The sequence below is a fragment of the Peromyscus eremicus genome, chromosome 4 (genome assembly GCF_949786415.1).
Source record: "Peromyscus eremicus chromosome 4, PerEre_H2_v1, whole genome shotgun sequence".
In the NCBI taxonomy this organism is placed as follows: domain Eukaryota; kingdom Metazoa; phylum Chordata; class Mammalia; order Rodentia; family Cricetidae; genus Peromyscus; species Peromyscus eremicus.
In genome coordinates, this window is record NC_081419.1 from 103389606 (window position 1) to 103408700 (window position 19095).

The 19095-nt window shown below is 48.1% G+C and overlaps 1 long non-coding RNA gene across 3 annotated transcripts in view; it reads right to left on the minus strand.

The window, feature by feature from the left end:
* Window positions 1–12710, minus strand: part of LOC131909650 (uncharacterized) — a 29437-nt gene extending 16727 nt beyond the window's left edge. For all 3 annotated transcript variants that reach the window (XR_009378896.1, XR_009378895.1, XR_009378894.1), the window contains exons 1-3: window positions 12564–12710; window positions 12218–12291; window positions 8920–8976 (exon numbers count right to left, since the gene is read on the minus strand). This is a non-coding gene — a long non-coding RNA (uncharacterized LOC131909650). The remainder of the gene's footprint in view (window positions 1–8919; window positions 8977–12217; window positions 12292–12563) is intronic.
* Between the last annotated feature and the right edge of the window lie 6385 nt (window positions 12711–19095).

Below are 19095 nucleotides of genomic sequence, written 5' to 3' on the forward strand. Positions count from 1 at the left end.
GAACCACATGAAAGGAGGAACTGACTCCTAAAAGTTGTCCTCTGACATTCACACTCACACCATTGCACATACGTGCCCACACATGCACACACCATAAACATGGATACACGAAATGATAGTAATAAATATTTTTAAAAGAAGTTCTCTTTTAGGCTCTCTGCTCCTCCCTGATCCAGAGAAAGCCATATCTTCTCCTGAAGTACCAGCCTCATCCTCAAGACTCAATGGTGAAGGAGAGTGAGCAGATTTGACTATATTGGGTGCCTGTTTACCCAAACTGCCATCATGTCTGGAAAAGTGGAAATTGTTGCCATCAGTGACTCCTTCATTGACCTCAACTACATGGTCCACACGTTCCAGTGTGACTCTTCCCATGGCAAGTTCAAAGGCACACTCAAAGGCTGAGAATGGGAAACTGGTCATCAATGGGAAGGCCATCTTCCTCTTCCAGGAGCAAGATCCTGCTAACATCAAATAGGGTGATGCTGATGCTGAGTATGCTGTGGAGTCTCCTGGTGTCTTCACCACCATGGAGAAGGCTGGGTCCCAACTTGAAAGGTGAGGCCAAAAGGGTCATCATCTCTGCCCCTTCTGCTGAGTGATGGATGTGAACCATGAGAAGTATGGCAACTCACTCAAGATTATCAGCCATGCTTCCTGCACCACCAACTGCTTACCACCCGCCCCCCCCCACCCCTGCCTCTGCCAAGGTCATCCATGACAACTTTGGCATTGTGGAAGAACTCATGACCACAGTCCACACCATCACTGCCACTCAGAAGACTGTGGATGGTCCCTCTGGGAAGCTGTGGCGTCATGGCCATGGGGCAGCCCAGAATATCATCCCTGCATCCACTGGTGTTGCCAAGGCTGTGGTCGAGGTCATCCCAGAGCTGAATAGGAAGCTCACTGGCATGGCCTTCCATGTTCTTATCCCCAGTGTGTTCATCATGGATCGGGCATGCTGCCTGGAGAAAGCTGACATGTATTATAACATCAAGAAGGTGGTGATGTAGGCATCAGAGGGCCCACTAAAGGGAATCCTGGGCTACACCGAGGACCAGGTTGGCTCCTGCGACTTTAACAGTGATGCCCACTCTTCTACCTTTCATGCTGGGGCTGGCATTGCTCTCAATGCCAACTCTGTAAAGCTCATTTCCTGGTATGACAGTGAACATGACTACAGCAACAGGGTGGTAGACCTCATGGTGTACACGGCCTCCAAGGTGTAAGGAGCCCTGGACCACCTTCCCCAGCAAGGACATCGGAGCAAGAGAGAGGCCTTTGGTGGCTGAGGAGTCCCTGTCCCAGCTCAGCCCCTGACACTGAGCATCCCCCTTACAGTTTCCATATCAGACCCCTAGAATAACAGGAGGGGCTTAGGGAGCCCTACTCTCTTAAATACCATCAACAAAGTTCACCGCACCCACAAGAAAAAAAATGAAGTTCCCTTTTAGGCCTTATTTTACAGATGAGATAACTAAGTTGCTGAGCTGGAAAGAGACCAGCCAGTGGCAGGTTTTTTGTTTTTTGGGTTTTTTTTTGTTGTTGTTGTTGTTGTTTTTGTCAACTTGACACAAGCTAGAGTCATCTGAGAAGAGGAAGCCTCAACTGAGAAAATGCCCCTAGCAGATTGGCCTATGGGGGCAGTTTCTTGATTGGTGATTGATGTAAAAGGGCCTGATCTACTGTAGGCAGTACAATTCCTGGGCAGGTGGTCCCGGGGTATATGAGAAAACTGAGCGAGCCAATGAGAGCAAGCCAGTAAGCAGTGTTCTGCAGGTCCGGCCTCTGAGTTCCTGCCCTGACTTCCCTTCATGACAGACTCTAAGCTGTAAGGTGAAATAAACTTTCCTCTCCAAGTTGCTTCTGGTCACAGTGCTTTATCACAGTGATAAAAACCTAACTAGTACAACCGCCAATGAAGCTGCTTAGACCCAGAGCCAAGCCCAGCTTCAGGTCTGATTTTGAAGTCCTCATCTTCCCTCAGAAGTATTATAATCCCTAACAACGATCTATAAACATTTGTCCTTATACCCACAGATAAATGTAGGCTTGACCCCTCGTCAAGGAAAAGTCTCTTTGCAACACACAGAGACCACTACAGAAATCCACAACCAGCTAAAACACATTGTTATGGAGCCTAGTCCCAGTGGATACATCTACAAAACACTCCTGCATCTAAGGTTCAGGGAAACTGCAGAAGAGGAGCAGAAAGATTATAAGAGACAGAGGATTAGGGAGTTTGCTAGCAGACTGTCTCCTGGTACTGTCAGAAGATACACCCATGAAGTCTCACCAGCATGACTGCCTAAATGTGTACCAAACAAGGATGACACCAACGGACAGGCCAAGTTGGATGGGGAAGAGCCACAAGGGCTCAAACAGACCCAGAGAATGATAGGCAACCGAGGAAAGCTGGGGGAGATTGCCCAGTACCAAATGGTCAGCCCTGCAAATATACATACAAGTAACATCCCATGGAGTCAACAGGTTACATTTAGGAACATATATGTCTATACAAATAAGAGGCCATGAATTTGAAGTAGAGCAGGGAAGGGTGTATTGGGAGGGAGAAAAGGGAAGAGGGAAATGATGTAATTATATTATAATCTCAAAAATAAAATAGAAGAAAAAAGTATCAAGAGACTTGATTTACAAAAACTCGTTCTGGAACCCTAGTGCAAATAAGCTATGTATACAAATTGTCTCAGGTATTCTGTTATAACTACAAAACTGACCAAGACAAGATCTCATGGACGTTAACTGAGCCATGCTTTTAACTCCCTTGTTGTCTTGGGCTATAGATTGCTTGGACTGTTGGGCAGTGAGAAGTATGCAAAGCTGAGGTGTCCTGCCAGCAGAACCTCTGTGAGTGTGTGGATACTCCCAGGCAGCAGAGCCTCTGTGAGTATGTGGATACTTGCATCCAGCAGAGCCTCTGTGAGTGTGTGGATACTTGCATCCAGCAGAGCCTCTGTGAGTGTGTGGATACTCCCAGGCAGCAGAGCCTCTGTGAGTGTGTGGATACTCCCAGGCAGCAGAGCCTCTGTGAGTGTGTGGATACTCCCGGGCTGCCTTGGCATGGCTTGCTTTTATTTCCAGTGAGTGAGAAGCAGTGAGAGTTGGTGTGGGGAAGCCCAGGATATTTTTGCACAAACCACTTGTTCAAAGCCTGTTCTGAAGGAGCCTGACCCACACAGGAATGGAGAACTCAAAAGTCACAGGACCTCACTAGGCCCTGGGGTGCGGTCCTAGGTGATCAGAACCCAGCAGTTCCTCCTATTGCTTGGCAGCAGTGCGGTCAGCAGGGGAGGTGAGGAAGACTGTTGTGGGAGAGCTGGGTTCCTGCCCAGACCAGGTGTGAGCAGCGGGCTGCCACCCCAGACCAGGTGTGAGCAGTGGGCTGCCACCCCAGACCAGGTGTGAGCAGCGGACTGCCACCCCAGATCAGGTGTGAGCCGCGGGCTGCCACCCCAGACCCATGAGGTCTGCAGTTTTCTCAGCCTGGTCACTTGATCCTCATCCTTTCCCTTTCAGTGAGGAGGCTGTTTACTCCCGGAAAGTCAATTGTTCCCAGGTAAGATCAATCTCCTTGGTAAAGAGCCTCCTCTCTTCTCAAGGAGGCAAAGAGCCCGGTACTCAGAAGCTGTACTCAGAGCCCGATCCATGGCAGAAGGAAAGAGGGCCTGCAGGTAACACTGCCTAGCAATCCCTGCTGGAATAGTGGGGACACCAAGTCAGCAAAGATAAAGTTCGAGGAGCCACTGTCAAAACGGAGCCCAAACCTTGTCCCTGACAATCACGCCAGGCATCGTTCTGCTGCTGCCAAAACTCCCACAGTTCCATGAGCATCCTCTTGATTGTAAGTTTACACACACCATACTAACAAAGCACAGTGACACTACGTTCCAATGCAATAACATATTTTAGCATAATGCCCTAAAATCCTATTACAAACAGAATGTGCGAACACAGATTCGTATTTTAATTCAACATTTTAAAACACAGCTCTTACCAACACTCCAATCTAAAACTCCAAGGCAACCCACCCTTATAACAGAGAGCATGACCCCCAGCATCTGAGTGCAGACTCTTCATATATGGAACACAGCATCTAGGCTCCTCAGGGGAAAAAAAAAAAAAAAAAAAAAAAAAAGGACGAGGTCTGTGTTATTGGAACACAGTCCGGCCTCAACTCGCTCGAACACTTTCCTCAGGTACCACTTTAGTGTTGGTGACTCTGGGTTTGTGTTGGGCAAGCCATGCTCAGTGCTCATGGCTTCCTTACAGACTATTCACCACGGCATGTGTGTGGCCCTGTACACCCTGGTTGTGAGGCCAGAGCACTCCCCAGTTCTGGGCCTCTCAAGGACCCAATCAGATACACCCCGCTATGTAGCAGGGATAGATTTCTAAAGCCCTTGACCTCCCTGCTTATCTTTCCCTGCTCATTACTCCACACCCCAGGCTTCTGTGAGGTGGGGCTGGTTTGGGGGCAGGGTGGGTAGGGGGAGTCCTGGGGATCAGCCTTTGAATACACTGACATAGGCCTTCCTCACCATCTGGGTTACAGGGTAAAGACAGGATGGACCTTGAGGCAGTGTGAGCTCCTTCCGACCTTGGGTAACTATAGACCACACCTGGGCCTTGTGGCCCACTTGTGACTTTGCAGTAATATGTTGCCTTACTAATCAGCACACTCCAACCCACTCTGCTTTGGCCCTTGCTCTCCCATGGCCTGGGCCCATGCCCCCTCACTTCCCATGGTGTATTCAGGAGCTTTTATGGGTCCCTCCTGCTACAGGTTTCTCACCAGTGGCCCCATGGGCTGAACTATGTTGAAGCAGCCCCATTTTTTTTTTTATGGATTCCTTTCCCTAGGCTAATTTCCTTTTCTAGGTGGTCATTCATTTCTTTCCTTCCTCACGCTCCAGTTCTCAGCAAAGCTGGCCCCTAGAATCACCATTTAAAGTCCCATGGCCTGAGTATAGGACACAACCATCAAAAATGGTAAACATTCCCCCAAATGATCCTGCTGTGCCACTAGGATCCAGAGCTGTGGACTGAATACCAGCTCCTGGAGACCAGGACCTCTTCTAACTTGTTCCTCAGTGTCTGGCAACCAGGAGAGCAGATGTTCAACAAAGAGCTATCCAGTGAATAAGCCATACAGCTGAACACACTTTTTAATCCTCCAGATAGGGTGGTGGTGTTGCACACCTCTGATCCCAGAACTCAGGAGGCAGAGGCAGGTAGATCTCTGAGTTCAAGGCCAGCCTGGTCTACAGAGCATGCGAGGCTACACAAAGAAACTGACTCAAAACTCAAATCCCAAAATTCAAAAAAAAAAAAATTTCCACATATAAAAAAGTTATAAACAGCATACAAGTTTTCCCAGTGAAAAGCAAATATCTTCCTACTCTAGGTTAGGTTGTCATAAAAGGAAAAGTCCATTAGCTGGGGGTGGAGGAGGGGCATCCTCTACAGGAGGGAAAGTGGTCCACAGGGCCAGAGGTGTGGCCCAGCACTCTTAACTCTTAAATATTTCCACGATGGAGGTTTTCTTGCCTCCTTACTCAGATGTTACCACCACCTTGCCAGTCTCATTCCCCCCTAGAGTGTCAGTTTCTTACTCATAGCAATGAGCACCCTGCTCCCTGCTCCCTGCACCGGGGTGACATTGAGAATCAGGTGAGACACCAGATGTCAAGCAGCACCCTGAAGCCCGAGAGCCCTCTCTGCATCCAGCATGTGCCTCGCCGTTATTAGGAAACACGTCACCGAATCTGAACAGCTGGAACTGTCCTGCAGCTGGGCTGTCTTTCCAATGGTAGCCAGAGGCTTGGAGAGTCCAAAGTCACCTGACTTAGAACTGAGGCCAGCTTTGCCTCTCCCAAAGCCATGGAAGCAGCAAATCCCAGTCTGCAGGATCTGAGGATGCCCATGCCCGGGCATGCCAGGTGGCCAGGAAGGGCGAACAACTCACTTTCATGATTGTCTCACCGCTCTCAATTGTTTGCTCACAAGAGGGGAGGAGGTGGTGGGAAGCTGGGCCATCCAGTCACACGGGGTGAGTTGACCCGCTGCCAGCCAATCCCGTCTGCCAGAGCTGGCGCTGGAAAGGCCCTGGCCCCATCTTGCCAGGACACTTTATCTTTGTCCCAGAACACAAAACGAGCCTTGTCTTGGCCCCTGCAGTACCAATTCCACATGCTCCTGACTGCCCCGGCCCCTCTGCCCCTAGAAAGGCAGACTTTGTCAAGTCCAAAGACTAACTTGTTTCTTTTTCACTAAAATGTGGTGGCTGACCTGGCTGATTTATCTTGGGAAAATGGTGGCTGGGGGAGGGGAATGAGGTGACAAGCACGGGCACAATCCAAAAAGCCATGTAGACTGTCTCACTCGGGAGCAACTGCCGCGTATTGAGTACAGTTCCAGGGGCTTAGGACGGTCCTCAACCTTACGAGGAGCACAGAAACCACCACCAGCTACTCTTTGTCTGCTTGTTTTGTTTTATTTAGCCTTTAAAGCTTAAACATAAAAATGGTCTTTGTCCAGAAGCAACTTGTTATCACCCCCGAGTATGAATTCGTTTTCATGAAAACGAAGAGGTGGGTTAGAAGCAGGACAAAATGGTCACAAGGGGAGCCACTGTAGGTTAAAGAGAGAAGCATGAGAGACAGGAGGGGAACCAGGCATGGTGATATTCAGGACAAGCATTCAAGGAAAGAGAAGCAGGCACAAAGACCCAGGCACACGTGTACATGCACACATTTGCATACAAAATATGCACATGTATTCACATAGATGTGCACATGGTGTACACATATGCTCATATACACATAAAACAGTACACATGCACACATACTCAGGGTGGCATATTCATGTGTGTATCTACACACATAGGCCCCAGTGGTACAGGGCCTCCCAGAGACAACAAAGAGGCCAACATAGTCAGGTTCTTACTGTATGTATGCATCCGTGTGTATGTATACGTTATGTATATGTGTGCAGCTGTGTGTGTGTACTTATTTGTGTGCATGTGAATATATGTTTATTCATGTGTGCCTACAACTATATATGTCCATGCAAAGGCACATATCTATGCCTGCATATATGTTCATATGCATTATTAGGATCAATCCACATGAGTCTATTTAATGGGTAGTAGGGATTTATTAAGATATAAATTGAAGAAATACACTCACGATCACAGAACAGAGTAGACAGCTGAAGTCATCCTCTGATCTGACCGGGAGCAAATCCACCTGGCAGTTTGATCACACCAGGAAGCAGGAAGCAGGGAGAAGGGACTCATGACCCTTCTCCCTTACCTTTTAAGAGGTCACTGCCTCCTTTGGGCCCTATAGCCCAAGATCGTGGGCAGAGCAAATACCAGTACGTTCCTGTGTGTGTGTGTGTGTGTGTGTGTGTGTGTGTGTGTGTGTGTACATATATGCACATGACTTGCCTACATGTATGTGTATTCATGAATGTGTGCATGTGTGTGCCCATTTTCATGTGCTTGTATGGATGTGCATAGTTATGTGCATGCTATGTGTACGTGTATGTGAATGTGTATGCATAAACACATGTTTCCATGCATGTACATGGCTGTGTGTGGTGATCACATGCATATGTGTATGTGTATGTGTGAACACAAGATAATGTATATGTGAGTATATGTAGCACAATGTAAAAAAAAAAAAAAGGCTCTGAGGGACCAGGTGACTCTTGGCCATGTAATTTTACATTCATTCTGGGTGACACAAGAAACTGTAAGAGCATTCAAGGGGTGACATGTCTCTTCCTGACTGTTGTATGAGAATAGGTTGGGTGGAGGGTGATGTGACCATCAGGTAAGAGCGTCATCAGCTGGGACATATAGTTTAGGGTGGGCCAGGGAGAGTGGACAGGCTGAGGGAAATAAGCTTCATTTGGGGACTGAATGAGCCCTTGATGTGGGAAGTTTCAGTCTGGCCCCCATTTACTCACCAAGCAACAGTGGAAAAATCCACCTCCCTTTCTAGGCCTCAGTTTCCCTGTCTACGTCATAAGGTCTGAGGAGGTGGAGCAGCTGGTGCCAAGGTCTTCTGCAGTAGGCACTGGCAGCCCTATATTTGGGGCCTTGGCTCTCGAGCTGTGATCCAGTTTCTAATCCCAGCAGGCCTGAATGCCCCATGGCAGCTGCAGAAACCTGGGGATGATGCTGAGCTTAGGGAGAGTTGCCTGTTGTCTGCAGAAACTGGGACAACTAGAGACTTGAGACTGCTTGCCCACCCACGGGCTGGGAACGGCTGGTCTGATGTCACCGTTCAGCTGGAGAAGTGCAGACTACCAGCCCAGGGCTTCCTGAGCCCCTCAGGGGACCGACGTCCCAGCCACAACGCCTTTCCAAGTGGTCCAGTCTCAGCTCTAGGGCTGTGCCCAACCTCTGTGGCTGACCTCAGTGTACCTCTTCAAACCTCGCTGCTGGGCTCTTGACCAGGTAGAAATCACTACCTCTGTTTTATTGAGTAGAAAACTGAGAACGAAAAAGTAGTGGGCAGCAGAGCTAGGAGGGAACCGAGGTTAAATAGTTCTTCCACCATTCTTTGCTGCCTCTCAAGGGTGCAGTGGATGTGTAGAAAAGAGAAAGAGAAGCTAAATATGTTTTAATAAATATAGACATTCACACCCCCCTGTTTTGTCGGGGCTGAGGACTTTCAAACAAAAGCTGCTTTCTGCAGCTGAAGTGCGGCCCTTTTGTGAAGTGGATAAGCCCCCTGGTCATTGTTTACAGCTTTTTGCTGCCCGTTTATTCCTTTGTAATTGCAGCAAATTTTTTTTCAAGACGTATACATGCTGGGGACTCTATGAGGCTCCAGGGAGGGGACCGTAATAATTAACAGAAAATGACTTAGTTCCTGAACTCACTGGTTTGCGCTGCAGTTGAAAGATGTCCTCTTCTGGATGTTGTTTCTGCTCCGATCTCTGTACAAGAGAAATGCAGGGGCCTGGTGAGGTGCTGTGATTTCACCGGGGGAGAGACCTGATCAGAATTCAAACCCGGCCTTGTGGCTCATGGCAGCCGTGGTAGTCAAAGCGCCGCAGGAGCAGCCGGCCCTGCGTCAGGCAATTTGATTAGGGTTTAGTAGAGGGATTACTCACAAAGGAAGACAAGACTACAGGGGACCACAAAGCACTCATCAGGACCCTCAGTTCACAGTAAGAGGAAAGAGAAGTCCGTCGTCGTCGTCAGCAGATAGATGAGGACTCCCAACAGAGCTGGGGTTTCAGTGGAGGGCTTGGCGATCCCAAAATGACCCTGCATCAGTAGACTAGGAATAAATACTCCAACTTCACTGTCCCCTCTCCTTCCACATCTTTCCAGAGTTATCCACGGCTCAGATCATGGTCATGATGCCTGTAGGACAGATTCTGGAGGAAAGAAGGATACAAAGGGGACCTGGGAGAAAACCATGGGGCCTTCAGCCAAAGTTAAGATGCTTCTAAATCAAGTGCAGCTCATTGGGCCAGGGGAAATCTAGACTCAGGACCAAGCAGGTCATAAGTTCCATGGTGCTCCTCACTTCAGGCCAACAGGAATGTGAATGTGTGCGCATTTACGTTTGTCCATGCATGTTCCCGCATGTGTGTGGTAATCACATGATCTCTCTCTCTCTCCTTTCTCTCTCTCTCTGTCTCTCTCTCTGTCTCTCTCTCTGTCTCTCTCTCTGTCTCTCTCTCTCTCTCTCTCTCTCTCTCTCTCTCTCTCTCTCTGTAGCTGTGGCCTGGGTGGCTCTTGGTCATGCAATCTTACACTCACTCTGGATGACTCAAGAAGCTGTAAGAGTGTTCAGCCGGTGACATGATCTAATTTGCATTTTCAAGAAAGTCTCCTGACTGTTTTGTGAGAATAGATTGGATGGAGCATGATGTGACCATCAGGTAAGAGCGTCATCAGCTGGGCCACTTAGTTCAGGATAGGGTCAGGAGAGAGCGGACGGGCTGAGGGAAATAAGCTTCAAGCCAGGGAATGGATGAACAAATGGAGGAGCCCTTGATGTGAGAAATTTAGATCTGATCCCTATTTGCCCCATCACCTGCCTCCCATGAGATGATCAGGGGACAAACACCGATGGCTGACGGCTCTCCTGACAGCCTTAGGGTTCGAACTTGGCTAACATCTGTCTGGCTTGCAGCAGACTTCTGCAGCCTTCCACTCTGCTGGGGCTCTCTTGAGGGAGTGGGGGAGCAGGCAGAACAGCAAAAATATGGGGAGAAACTTTGTCAGCTTTAAGGGGACAGGCAGGGGGTGAGCCTGAACAGCCTGGGAGCTAGTATGGGGACTTTGGCTTGTTCCAGGCTTGTGTGAGCTCACTGGAAACTAGATACCCTTGCCTTGGCTACTGGGGGTGGATAAAGGAAGTAATGGCTTTATCCAACAAACAGAAACCCGATTCACAAGGTTTCTGAGGAATGCTGAGTTAGGTTTTGTTTATCCACTAGCAATCTTTCTGTTTACCCAGTCAGAGTCCACCCCGAGCTGAGTCCAGACTGTCATGAAGGACATTGACTGCCGGCTTTGGAGCCTGCTTTGGACCTAACAGTGCCTTCATTTGAAAAATGGAATAATTACTTGTAAGGGTGAAATAAATGCCATGTGTGAAGCGTTTAGGTGATGGCTTGGCACAGAGTAGGCACTATTATTTCTAATAGCTATTACGACCACACACACCTCACCCAGACACCAGAACAGGAGCCATATTGAGTGTATTACAGACTTGGATTCATTTCTCACTAAAAAAAAACTATGACATTTTGGTCTCTCTTTCAGAGCTCAATTTGGCCCAGAGATTTCAACCCTTCCTCAAGGTCCCACAGCTTACAGACAAAGAGAGGTGTGCATTCAGCTCTCAACCCAACGAAATCTTTATTCTTGTTGCTGCTTCTCCTCAGATCTCTCCCAAAGGGTCACTGAGGCCCTGAGAACTCATTCCAGACGAGTCCTGCTGGGCCCTCTCACCAAGGGTATTCCTGAATTCAGTCAGCATCACACCTGAGGGGCAGAACTATGGAGCTAGTTCTGTTCCCATTCTTGGAGAAGGAAACTGAGGCTCAGGGAGACAGAGGAACTCTCCCAAGACTACTCAAACATGGGTAGAGACAGCACAGGTATGATTTTCCCTGAGAGACAATCCAGTCTCTAGGACCCCAGCAACACCTGGAAGTACCCCTTACTAAGCCCAGCAGCACCCCCACCCATCTCCCTCCTTTATGACCTGTTTTATGAGCCAGAGGCCCGCCAGCTTCTGTGTTGTCATGGAAACAAACCGCGAACAGATATTCTGGTTGCTCATTCTGGGGTTGATGATTTTTGTTGTTGATTTTGTTGCCTGTGTATACATGTGTGTGCGTGTAGGGGGGTGCACAGATGCATGCAGATGCATGTGGAGGTCAGACAAGAGTTTGATGTCTGGTATCTGTCTCCATCCCTCCTCACTTTATTTACTGAGGTAGGATCTGTCACTGAACCAAGAGCTCACAGACATGGCTAGCCTAGCTATCCAGCTCGCTCCAAGGATCTATTATCTCTGCCTCCCAAGGGCTAAGATTACAGGTGAGCCATCAGTTCTACCTGGCATTTGAGTGGGATTTAAGAGTCTAAATTCTGGTCCTCATACTTGTGTGGCAAGTGTTTTATCCAAAGAGTCATCTCGTTACCTTACAGGGTTGGCAGTTTTACGTCAGGAGCCCAGTGTTGGAGATAAGGACTGGAATCTGGGCTCCAGGGCTACACAGAGCCTGCCTGTGTCTCCTCTGCCCCAGTTCATGCTGTGCCCAAAGGTCTCGGGACTCACATCTGAGAGGTCAAGGGGTTGCAGGAGGTTGGGGGAGTCTGCAACACACAGGGAAATACAATGGCACACAAAACAGGGCTTGGAGATCCAACAGAGCTGGCCTGTCGACCCACAAAGTCCAAGACATGCAGAGACAAGAGGACAGGCAACGTGAAAGGTGTCGCAGTGGTTTACAAAGGCACACAGATGCGCACTCAAAAACAGAGGTACCCACACAGCAGCTGCAGGAGGAGATGCCCACGGGCAACACAAATCCAGAGTGGTGCCCAGGTGCCCAGACTCCAAGACATACAGAGGACATTTAGATACCCACAGATACATGCCAACACATATACACGCACACTCAAAGCATACAGACACACACTGCTTACCATCTGTGTGACCCAGGCACCTTGTCCCACCTCCCGAAGCTTTTGTCTTATCCTCTGTCACAGGGGTATCATGGCTGTAATTCATGAGGACAGAGGAAATCAGCAGAGTGCCCATGCCACCCTCCCCCCACCTCTATTTAGCCAGTCAACCCACATTCATTAAGCACTTTTTTCCTGTGCCAGGAGAGAAGTGAGCTAGCAAGGATTCACTGAGCTCTGGACATGTCTGCTCCCTTGGGGATATTCCAGCCCAGGGGTGCACATTCTCCCGCTCTCATCCCACAAAAATCAGACTGCCAAAAAGTGAAAGCAAAATGAGATTACGTGCTCCTTCACCAGACCCTACCCTGCTGAGAAGGAAGGGCGTCTCAGGGGTACCAGAATCCCTCCTGCTTTCCCAGACTTGAGGTCCAGAAAGGGTGCCCAGCCCAAAGGAGGACTCTAGGGCTCTTCTCCACATCCAGAGACCCCTAGCCCCTGTGCAGAGTGGCCATGGCTGACGCCTATTTATGGTTGCCAGGGAGCTGAATGATTTTCCAGAGGGCAGGCAGTTTGTGAGGTTGCTACCTCCCCTCACTCTCCAGGTAGCCTTGAGATGCTCTGGATTTCCAGCCTGGGTAGGCTGCATATTCATTGATCACTTGGCACAGGGCGACAAGAGTTGCTCAGGATCTTGCTTTCTATGGATGCTCAGCCCTACTTACTAGGAGGAAGGCATGAGGAATGATCACAGTGCCATCCTTGTCCCCAAGGTCACGACCAAGGCAGGCCCAGGGTTCAAGACAGACCTGGAGGATCCACCACAGCTCAGCCAGTGACCTTGGCTGAGAGACTCCCCACCCGCCCCACCCTCCCCCGGTGAATCAAATGTCTTTGTCTGACCTAAGGAGATTACAGGCTTCCTCCCACCTGACTCCTGGAATTGGGGAGAGCCTGAATTAAGGATGAAAGCAGAAGTGTCCTGAATAATTAAAGAGGCAGGTGGGCCTCTATCTGTCACCTTGGAAGGATCCACAAGGCTGGTCAGTAATATTATGCAAGGCTCCTCTTCCCAACTCCACTGCATAAAACACTGAGTCAGAAAATTGCACAAGGCTCAGTAACTCTAACTTTGGGTGCATACCCCCAAACAACCCAAAGCAGGATCTCAAAAATAAATCTGTTGGAGCTCAGGTCAAGCGTACTCGGTAGAGTGCTTGCCCATCGTCCATGAGGCCCATGCTTGATCTTCTGGACCACCTAAAATGCCTATAATCCTAGCACTTGGAAGGTGGAGACAGGAAGATCAGAAATTCAAGGTCATCTTCAGCTAGATAACGAGTTTGAGGCCAGCTTAGAATATATGAGACCTTATCTCAAAGTAGTCCCAGTAGCCAACATGTGGCAGCAACCTGTGTCTGCTGATGAAGCAACAGATAACATATGCTGTGCAAACAGTGGGATAGTATTCAGCTTCCAAAAAGAATGAGTTTCTGCCATTACAATATACATAGACCTTGAGTACATTATACTAAGTGAATAAGCAAGTCACAGAAGAACAAATACTCTGTGCTTCCATTTACATGAGGTTTCCAGAATAGTCAAATCCATAGCAACAGAAGGAGCAGTAGTTGACGGGGTGGAGAGACTGTGTTTAATGGATACAGAATTTCAGTTTTAAAAGGTAAGGAGGTTCTGAAGATGGACTGTAACAATGATTGCACAACAGTATAAATGCACTTACTGCGAATGGGCCGTGTTAAAAGCAGCTAAAATGGTAGATATTACGTGATGGAATATTATATCATTTTTTAAAAAACACTGCAACTGTGCACAGTGGCACACAGTATGTGTTCTATAAGCACTGGTTGGAAGAATGGAGGGTGACCTCAGCGATGCCCAGAATATACTCATGATATTCCTGTGGCGTTGTATCTTCAAAGATGTCAATGTGGAAAGACGCCCCATGCAAACAGTACTGAGCCAGAGACCGGGCTGAAATCATCGGCTGGCTGTGGACTCTTATTCATTCCACATTTCAGCAGACTCTTCAGTAGAGACTTAGTTGTATGGTATCTGGTGATATTCAAAAGGAGTTCTGAGATAGCCGTGCTCCCTCCATCCCTTCAAGTACCCATGATGATTCTTTAAAACCTCCCAACAGGCCTTCAAGGGCACCTAGTCACAGTGAAGGTCACTCCTGCCACATATCAGGCCTGCTCTGGGCTCAGAAGACACTCCTTTATGGAGCTTACACTCTAGCATAGGAGAGTAACAGAAAACAGAAAACTTAAAGGAGTTTCAGGGAAGGATGCTAGGGAGACAGGAATAGAGTTCTGGGGGAGGGGAGGTCAAGAGCAGAGCTAGAGAGTTATAATTTCACCAGGAGACCAAGAAAGTCTGGCGGGGGAGTGGCGGTTAAGCACATACCTGAAAGACATGTAGGAAGAAGCCATTTGGATCCATCTGGGACAAGAGCCTTGGGTGGGGACATCCCTAATACACCGGCACAACAGCCAGGTGACCACTGGAGCAGGAAGGCACACTCTTTGGAAAGACCCAAGCTTTAGAACAGGCAGTCACCTGCCTCATAGCAGGATCATGGGCCTATCTGACTGAGCCAGGGCTCTTAACTATAAACGGATGGACTTTTCCCAGACAGGAAGCCACAAAGCATGAGCTGAGCACATGTTAGTGTCAGACATGATAGGAATTGCAGGAGAGCACCTGTCCTTCTGGGGCTGCCACTGAATCCATGTGATTGTGTACATGTGGGAGCAGTCTTAGAACGTGTGCCCATGAGTGTACCTACCTCTGAGTGCAGATGTGCCTGAGTATATATGCATTATTACGTTCTGGCTCCCATGAGGTCAACAGTGATTTCTTAGCCACCCCCACCTGTAAGTGTGAGTGGGTATCTTTGTCCCACCTCGTGCATCTACAGGAAGGTCTTCATGTCCATCAGGGGACAGCATCTGCATCCAAATGTCTACAACCAAGCATATGTCATTGCACATGCACACCACGGTCACACAGTCTCCAGAGTTCTATCCAGGTAGTGTGATTCCCTAGGTTATAATATAGGTCTGCCACTGGCCTGATATGACCTTGGGCAAATTTAACCCCCTCTTTGTTCCGCCTTCCATATCAGTAAAATGGGAATAATCATTTTTTAAAAAAACTACTTTATCAAGTTGTTACATAAAGCACTAGATCAGAGGATTACATATGGCCCAGAAATTCCAATTCTGGAATCATATCAATTAATATACATGAAATAAATCCTGGGCACAGCGTGCGAGCTGTTGTTCCGTGGAGTTCTGTCTGTGTGTGTGCCTGTCTGGGCCTCTGTCCTCCTGAGCACTCCATTCCTTCCGAAGGAAGTGTCTTTATTCGGGCAAACTCTCGTGTCTGTCATTTGTGGCCTGTCTCTGGTGACAAAAATCCAATGTAGCTGGCATGGGGACAAGGGGAGGGAGTGCAGGAGAACTCATGCCACAGCTCGGCCAGCTGGACTCTGACCTGACCAGCCAAGCGGCTAAATAGACAGGCAAGCGCAGGGAGGCCCAGCTTGGGGTCTGGGCCATCTCTAGCTTTGACCATAGGAATTCCTTTCGCATTCCTCTTGCTTCTCAGCTGGAGAAGGGGGTATCCCAGAGAAGTCTTGGGTCTGTGCCACCACTGTGTCACAGCTGCCCTTCTTGAGACAGCCGTTCTATGATGACCCTTGGTCTAGCTTGCGGAGCCTTCGCGTGGACTTCCCGAGACAGGCGCTCTCATTATCTCTGCTTTACAAATAAACAAAGACACAGAGAGGCAAATTGATCATGTAAGTCATACAACTGGTGAGCGGAAAGACCAGAGCTCAGCCATGTCGTTTGTGTTGAATGAGTAGGCCCAGTGAATGAGAGCGTAAACCGAGATTGGAGGTGGGATAAGAAGAGCAAGGAGATAGAAAACCATGGGGACTGGTGTGGCATCCTCCTGGCAAAGGCTGGGACCAGCTTGGCACCCTGCTGGAGAGGCTCTGGGGAGAGGAAGGGAGTGGCAGATGGGGCCAGATGGCAGGGGCTGGAAGGCATTGGAGGTGCTTGAATTTAAGCCACAGTGAGGTGCCATGGGGATGAGCCACCTGGATCCTTTGGTGTGGATAAATTGGCGAGCTGAGTGAAGGTCTTCAGGACAGCAAATAGCTGGCATCAGCCCAGCAGCCCAGGAGAGCCAATTATAACAAAGGCTCTGCAGTCAGTCTGCCAGGGGGCTGGGACACTTTTAGCCAGACAAGTAACCTATAGTTACTGAGCCCCAATTTTCTCATCTAAATCTCTGGTTGAAAAGATTAAAATTACTGTTTCAGTGCTTGACTCATGATACTCAATAAACAGCCATCTATTATTAAACCAGAAGTTTAAACCACTGGCTTACATTATGTATGCATGCACATGGTACACATACATACACAATGCAAATCATTACAAAGTGATTAAAGGACCTAATAGAAAAGATGGACAGCATGCACAAACAGATGGGAAGTTTCAGAAGAGAAAAAGCTGGCTGGCCATGCTAACCCCATGCTAATGAGCCATGATGCCAGAGAGGAAGGATTCTGGAGATGCGATTAGAATTAGACTGGACACAGGAGAAAACAACAGCCCGGTGATGGTTTTGTAGCAAACCTCTGACGCAAAAATCTCCAGCTGCAGCACCAGCTCCCTGGATGTGGCAGAGGTTGAAGCGCAGCCCCGGGTGCACCGTGCTTGGTGGGATAGTGCCCACATCCCTGAGCAAACATGATGGCATCGCCACCTGTGCCAACTTCTTTCAGCACCAAGGCTTCACCAGTGATCAGGATGGAAACTCTGTCTCCAGGAAACTGCTCTCAATGCAGCCCTCCGGAGCTCACAAGCTAAGGGAGCGAGAGGGGGGATGTTGAACTGATAGATAAATAAAATGTTCTGTTACATGGTGGCAGAGCCAGTGAAGAAAGTCACAGAAGGGGACCAGAGGAAGAGAGCTGAGGATGTATATTTAAATAAGATGCTTGGGCAGGGTCTGAATAAGAAGATAACATTTGAACAACAATCTAAACTGGGTAGCGTGCAGCAAGAAAGGGAAAGTCGAGGGTTCATCGACAAACAGAAAGAGAGCCTCTCGGTCCAGCGCCTCCATGATGCCTCTCAGAGTGGAGAATCGAGGATTCCAGCGCTATTAACAGTAGCTGTGAAGGTTACTGACATAGGAGGAGTATTTCTTCTACAGATATCTTCAAGTAAGAATGTTAAAATAGCATCAAACCAGACTTCGGGTCTGGGCATTTATAGTCTCAAGTAGAGTCCCACTCCTCTTGTATACATTCTGGGAATCCCAACAACGATACCCTGAATATTTGTTTACAGTAAAGATACCCTAACTCTCTACATCCCTGTGATCTAGAGTTGTGCCTGGACTCCTGTCTGGTTTATCTCATGAATCATTATGATTTCATTTAAATTTCTTAGCATGGGCTGGAGAAATGCACCAGTCATTAAAGGCTAAGTCTAACAACTCTTTGAAGGTAATAACTTTACAATTACCAAAATTATATATATATATATATATATTACATATATAAACATACATATATGTGTGTATATATGTATATACATACACATACATATGACTCTTGCAAAGCTAGGCAACTTTCCAAAAGCATTCTGGCTATTGTCATCACTTTTGGTATCCTACCAATACTAGATGTTAGGATCCTACTGCTGAAGATACCACATACTTTGGTTACAGGATGTCAAGAAACCAAACTGAAATTGAGCTGGAAACTTCCTCTCTGCTGGCTGCATACATAAGTGCTAAAACCTGCTAAGCAGGCTGCTGGATGGGGGTGGGGGTGGGGAGTGGGGGGATGACCATCAACAGTCTCGTCCACTCTAGAACATGCTTGCTGCAACACCTACTTCCCACTTGCGGAATAGTGGCATGCTTACAGTGGGGGTAGCCAGCCTGTACAGGAGGCCTCTTCCATAGGAGGGCATACACATTCAGTACTATAAACCTGGCTGAAAGCCTGTGACTGAGTGAGTCATGAGACCAAAGGGGAACATACTATTCTTGCTTCCCTAAATGGACATGTTGCCACACTTCCTTCTAAACATTTATGTTTACAAGCCTATGTTTGTGTCCCTCTCAGCTTGGGGCAGGCTCCCACACCTCCCCCAAGGAACTATTGAGTGTTTATAATCGCTACAGGAGATGGCATTTTCTTCAGTGGTGTAGCCATTGAGGGTCTAGCTGGGAAGAAGAAGGAGTTCAGAGTGGAAAGACAGGGGTGAGAGGGAGCAGTAAGGGAAGACTTTAATCACAGTACACTGTGTATGTGGATGTACTACTGAAAAATAAATAATAAAAATAAATAGTACATGGATTTTTTTAAGGGCCATGAAGCATGGCTTTCCCTTGAAAAGCCCATACTCATGCTTAGGGATGTCTTATTCTTTCCCTGAATCCCCATGCATTAAATCTATGTTTAAAATCTCTTTTGGAAAGAGGCCATGATTTGAAAGAGAGCAGGACGAGATTTAAGGGAGGGTTTGGAAGGAGGAAAGGGAAGGGGGAAATGATGTAATTGTATTATAAACTTGAAGAAATATTTTTAAATCTCTTTTAATAACCCACAGCTCTGTTTCATGCTGACTTGTTGTGAAATTCCTTTCTGTAGCAGTCATAGGTTTGGGTTTTCCCTGAGTGGAGCTCTCGGTAAGGAGTAAGGGAACTCCACAGGCTGCTGCAGCATAGGAACTGCATTTCCCTCCCTGCTATCACCAACAGCGAAGGGAACCATGTGACTGTCTTGGGAAGCGTTTGTTTCCACGGTCAGTCAGTGGAAAGAACAGAAAAGCGGGGTGGTG